We start from the raw sequence: 5,131 nt of genomic DNA, 5'->3' as shown, positions 1-5,131 counted from the left end.
TATTAAACATTTTTTTGTTTTTATCTCAAAAAAGTGTGTTATGTCGATATTTATCGCAGCAGAAGCCCTACCTCCCCAACCCACGCCAGCACTCCCACCCCAACCGCCAGCCCCACAACCACAACCGGCTCCTCATCAACCAAGGCAACGGAGGCGTGCTAGGCCACCAATTTTCAGAACCCGTGTCCTACTTTTTGGGATGCCAGATGATGTGGTGGTGCGTAGATACAGGCTGCCACCACATCTAATCCTAGACACTCTCTCCATAATAGAGAGTGATCTGGAGTCTGAAATTCGGTATCCTACAGCAATACCACCATTGACACAATTCCTTGCTGTGTTACATTTTTTGGCTACAGCCTCATATCAACATGTTGTTGGAGACCTGGTTGGCATGTCGCAGGGCCAGTTCAGTAAGGTCCTGCGGCGTGTCTGCCAGGCTTTCCTAAAGCGGGTGAAGCAATTCATTGATATGCCTTTGGATGTTGGTGCCCTAGATGTGGTGAAGCGGCAATTTGAGGAAGGTGGTAGTCGCTTCCCACATGTTATTGGGGTTGTGGATGGCACACATGTTGCTATTCAGCCACCAAGACATAATGAAGAAATTTATAGAAACAGGAAACTGTTTCATTCTCTGAATGTAATGGTTGTTTGTGGGCCATCCCTCCAGATCCTTTCCCTGAATGCCAAGTTTACTGGAAGTTCACATGATGCATATGTCATTAGACAATCAGGGATATGGCAGAGATTAAGAGCAAGTCAACGAGCAGACATGTGGTTATTGGGTGAGTTTGAAGATATTTTTTATCTTAAAAATAAATGAAATTTTATAATATACTCTTTTTAATTTAAGGTTTTTCCTCAAACAGGAGACCGTGGATATACTTGCACCCCCTGGCTCATGACTCCTTACCGTAATCCCAGGCCAGGACCACAGATGGCATTTAACTCCGCGCTTACTGCCACTAGGCAGCTGGTGGAGCGCACAATTGGTGTCCTTAAAGGGCGGTTTCGTGTGCTCCACCGCACTGGTGGCGACATCATGTATTCGCCGGAGATGGCAAGTAAAATAGTGGTCCTGTGCGCAATACTACATAATATCGCGGTAAGGAGTAGTGTAGAGCTTCCTCAGGCAGAGGAATTGCCTGATGAGGAGCCAGGGGTTGTTCGACACTTCGGTGGTGGGAGTGTTACACGGAGGGGGAGCCAAGTGAGGGCAAGGATTGTTGCCGAATATTTCAGGTATAGTGTTTTTAAATTATTTTTATGTTAAAAAAACAAAGCACAGTATGCTTATGTTTTGTTTGTAATGTTGACATTTTGTTTGAGATTGTAAGGTCATTGTGTAATGGTTTTGGAGTTTTTGTTTATTTGTCATTTTTAAAAAAGTAAAAATCCGTTAACACGTTAAGCTTACAATTTGAGATTAGTACAAAATATAATGTGATGTGGCTAAATAGTGTCCTTATTTGTTTTATATCCTAAAATCTTGATTATTTAAACAAACACAAAAACAAATGAAATTGAATGTTGCCCACTTTGTGACTGTCCAGCTGAATGATCACACAAACTGTGGTGAGTACACAGATATGTTTACAATTTTATTCAAAACTGTGTGTCTCTGTGTCTGTTTGTGTTATGGTTTTTTTTTTATGCAAAAATTTACTTCTGCGGATGCGTTTTTCCGCTCGTGCGAAATAACACTGCTCTTCACAGCATTGCAAAGATCAATAAAGTTATTAGAAATGACAACAGATTTATGACCAATCACATGCTAACAGACGCTATAAATATATGCCCAAATAAGGAAAACGCCATTGCCAAGATGCGTGCTGCACCGTTCACCAGGCGTGAGCTCCGCGTCCTGGTTGCGGTGATGGACCGCCGCGTAGGCCGCGTTGGGCGCTTCATCCCAAATCGGGTGAAGCGCGAGGCCTACGCGGAGGTCCGCCGCCTGCTGCGGACTCGCGTCCGCAGCAGGCGGTCAATCATTCAACTTGAGAGGAGATGGAGTGATCTCCGCAGGAGGACTCCCAAGCTGTTGGCGGAGATCCGCCAGCAAATACGTTCTATGCATACACGAAGTAAGTTACATTACATAAGAATATTAGCAAACATTGTGCAAATTTACACTAAGTGGTAGGCTAATTGCAACGCTGAGTGTGTTTTTTTACAAAATAGGACAGTGTGTGTGGTTAGGGCAAACAGTACTGACTGTAGCAAACTGTCACCAAACAAGTGCATGTTTTCAAGAATTAATAACCAGCCAGGAAACTGTTCCCAAATACTTGATCATTGCTGCCTATATAATAAGGTGCCTTGAATAGTGATCTGGTGATGTTGCCTAGACCAATCAATATGACTCAATGGACTAGATTACGGAATGAGCTTCAAAGTAAAAGTTAGGACTCATTTTGTTTGCTGTGGCCAACATGAATAGGATTTATACATGTTTGATTTTCATTTCTAAAAAACACTGTATTTTACATGGAACAGAACATTGAAAATTGAAATTGTTTACTATGTAATTTCACATGTAAACTAAATGTTGTCAAAAATATCATTATAGGACAACAACAACGGCAGACCTCTCCGCCCCCTTCCCCTTCCCAGTCCCCCTCCCCTTCTCACTCCCCCTCCCCTTCTCACTCCCCCTCCCCTTCCCAGTCCCCCTCATCTTCCCAGTCCCCCTCATCTTCCCAGTCCCCCTCATCTTCCCAGTCCCCCTCAGCTTCCCTGGCCCACACCACTTTACACTCCCCTTCTCACCACACCTCTCGATCTCTTTCTGGGACCCCTTCTCCTCCTTTCCATACCCCTTCTCCTTCAACTTCTAAATCACCATCTCTGCCCCCCTCACCCTCTATTGGCTTAACTTTCTCTCTGCCCCCCTCGCCCTCTCAATCAGACCCCCCCTCTGAAATTCCAGCACCAATCCAGCCTCCTTCCCCCATCCAGCCTCCTTCCCCAATCCCTCCTCCTTCCCCAATCCCTCCTCCTTCCCCAATCCCTCCTCCTTCCCCCATCCAGCCGCCTTCCCCCATCCAGCCGCCTTCACCCATCCAGCCAACATCCCCACCCAGTGAATGGGCAGAGGAAGCCCCTGAAGCCAGTTCAGGGAGTGTTCATGTTGCCGTGGAAAGTAAGTTTTTTTTTTTTTTTTTTAAATGATTACCTACTTACACTTACAATGACAAAACATGCAGTGTTGTACTGTTTGAAATCTTGTACCAAGGACAAAAATTTGTGTTTTTCTTCATGGTGTACATGTTGCATTTACATATTTGTGAGTGTCATTATATGTACAGTGTTTATGTGTGCAATGTTTTGTGTGTCCACTCTAGGTTGACACTCATTAGGTAGCCAGGGTTGCCAGGACAACAGGGTTTATATGTGGTTTTTTTTCTGGGAAACAGTTAGACCTGAGTGGAGTTTAGTATGTTGTTGGTCTTTTACACTTGTGCCTGTGTAGTCTTAATATTTGCACTTACAAAACACATGCTTCACTTTGTTATGCAGCCTAATGACACAGTGATTTGTGTTGTGAAAGTTACACTCACAAAATGACTATTTGTTAAAGTCAAACCTGTTTGCAATTATTTAGTAAGGGCAGCTTTCAGGGAGTGTGGGAATGCTAGGATATGTTGGCCTTCTGAAGATGTTGATATGCAGTGTGATGATGCAGTACCAAACGCCTTAAAAATATTAAAAAAAACACTCCAGATGTGAATGAATGCCAACATGGTGTAACAGTGACGAAGATGGTAGTTATCTTTAACATGGGATGTCGCCCATAGCAACCAATACAAATAAACTTTACAATTGGGGAACCACTTCTACAAGATAATCATCTTATTTTGGCTTGTTTGCTATGGGCAACGCTCCATCTTAAAATGAACTCACATAGTAGTAAATGTAGCCCATGGTCTAGAATACTGTAAAAAGTATCCAAAAAAGCCTGAGCAGGCTTGTGTGTTTTTCTGCTAATGATTGTACCATAAAACAGCCATGATGTATAAACTTTGCCATTAAGCATGCCTGTCCAAACTGCGCAACTGCAACTGTAGAGAAACTACACATCCCAGCATGCCCTGACACAGGTTTGGCATTACCTGGCCCCAAAACTGAGTTAACGCATGCTGGTATATGTAGTTTCACACCAGCTTGAGGGATGCAGTTTGGACATGCCTGCATTAAAGTGTGCTTTGTGCCTTGCTTGTATAATAAGCAATGTGAGTAAGTTAGTAATGTTTATGTTATCTTTTAATTTCAGATGTTGCCGTTGGAGATCCCACATCGTTGCGGGAGATTGTGGGAAACATGAGGCGACATCTCCAGGCCTTGCTGGGTCTGCTAGATGATATGGAAAATTTTTGTTAATTTTTTTATGTTTTTTAAAACCAAAAATTATCTTATCATTTCTAAAAATCTAAAAAAATAAATAAAAGAAAATTATTATACTTAAGCGGGTGTTTATTATTTAATAATGCAATAAAGGAACAGCAGATTGCAGAACAAACATTTCTTACATTAAACATTTCATACAGCTAACGTAAGTTATTTTAAAAATCTAAAACAAACATGTTATTGGCTAAATAAACATGCAAAAACCTACATTCACATACAAAAACTCTACTTTAATAAATACACAAAACACATTAGACCAAGCACATTGCAAACATCTATATTTATATTAAACATGTAAATAGAAATAGGTTCTTTTATGGCTACAAAGTGTTCTTCAGGTATTTATAAAATACTTAATTGATCATGAACATTACAATTCAGTCACTAATTGGATTTGTAATTGAGGAGGGCTTGTGGACTTTTAATTGGAAGGTGTTATTCCACTTAATAGTAAAAAAAAACAATGTGGTGCGTTTCTCCGCAAAAGTGAGCACTTTAACTGATAAATGTGTAAATCTACGACTACCTAGTACAGGCCTGGCCAACCTGTGGCTCTCCAGCTGTTGTAAAACTACAAGTCCCATCATGCCTTGCCACAGTTTTGCTATTAGGGAATGCTAAAACTAAGGCAGGGCATGCTGGGATGTATAGTTTCACTACATCTGGAGAGCCACAGGTTGGCCAGGCCTGACCTAGTATTTTTACGAATAAGTATGTGCTAATG

General features: G+C 41.8%; 1 long non-coding RNA gene across 1 annotated transcript; it reads left to right on the top strand.

Moving 5' to 3' along the window:
* Positions 1-879: 879 nt before the first annotated feature.
* LOC134943774 (uncharacterized) lies at positions 880-2,845 on the top strand. The gene is made up of 3 exons (XR_010181745.1): positions 880-1,242; positions 1,554-1,575; positions 2,570-2,845. It is a non-coding gene; the product is annotated as an uncharacterized LOC134943774 (long non-coding RNA).
* Positions 2,846-5,131: the final 2,286 nt, after the last annotated feature.

This window comes from Pseudophryne corroboree, chromosome 7 (genome assembly GCF_028390025.1).
Source record: "Pseudophryne corroboree isolate aPseCor3 chromosome 7, aPseCor3.hap2, whole genome shotgun sequence".
Taxonomy (NCBI): Eukaryota; Metazoa; Chordata; class Amphibia; order Anura; family Myobatrachidae; genus Pseudophryne; species Pseudophryne corroboree.
The sequence above is the reverse complement of the archived record's forward strand: the minus strand, read 5'-3'. Positions and strand labels throughout refer to the sequence as shown.